Below are 1086 nucleotides of genomic sequence, written 5' to 3'. Positions count from 1 at the left end.
GTTAGCAGGAAATAGAAAGAGCTAATGAAGCATTAAGAGTAAGATGTGATACATGGATGACAACGGTAGGTCAAAAAAATGACAGTATTACAGAATTTATAGTCAAATGAAGAAAGAGACGAGGGGTGATGGGCCTTAAGACAACAAAAGAGTATAGGCCATACAGTCACGTCCTCATTTCGAGAAATAAGTTTGTGACTCTAACGTGATTAACAGAAGGAAAAGTTAGACCCCAAAGTAATAAAAATAAATATGGACTGGTGAACAAGATAAACTAAACATGAATTATGAACTGAGTGATTTGATAATAGTCAGCATCATGAGAATTTCAGATTGCATTCCGGCAGTAATAGAATGGGCAACAGAAGAAGATCCATGACGAATTCAGAGGATGGTCATTCAAGAAAACGCTTCGCTAAATCAAGTTAAGGGAATATATGTGCCAGTTACACTAAGTACCACCATTGCGAGTGAGGAATTTTGTTATCCTTGATACAGAAGGATTACCGCAAGGCAAGTACGGGTTCTTGCCCGAGATATTATTGATAGATAAGGAGCCAGTGCATGAGGTAAGTTAAGACAAAGGATATAACCCAATAAAGATTACGCGAAATATGGATATGAGGATGGGCCAACGAGTAGTTAGTAGTTGATTCAGGAAGAGCCTAGTCATGACTAGACAAGAGCTTATAGACAAATCAGCAGATCACGCAAAATAAATATAGTGAACCCTAACATGGAGAATTCGGCCTCGCAGTAATGTCATTATAATACTTGACATATATTCAGATAGGAGTCGGGGTAGTTAAAGGTACCATATTAATGTTATGGGAATAAAAGAGAGTGCCATTGGGAGGACAGTCAAAATATCAGTTCAGAAGCAACCCTACAAGCACAAAGGCATAGAGGTAAGTAACTACGGATAGTTATAGGCGAAGAATGACATCAAAAATTCCGTCGAGTATGTGAAACAATAAGCTCGCAGCTTTACAAGAGTCAGAGGATCCTCCCTAAGTACTACAATGAAAGACTAGCTGAGAAAATAAGAAATAAGGCTTCAACCTAAGCACAGTGACCTAAAGAGGA

This window comes from Nicotiana attenuata, unplaced genomic scaffold (genome assembly GCF_001879085.1).
Source record: "Nicotiana attenuata strain UT unplaced genomic scaffold, NIATTr2, whole genome shotgun sequence".
Classification (NCBI taxonomy): domain Eukaryota; kingdom Viridiplantae; phylum Streptophyta; class Magnoliopsida; order Solanales; family Solanaceae; genus Nicotiana; species Nicotiana attenuata.
This window is presented reverse-complemented; position numbering follows the sequence as displayed.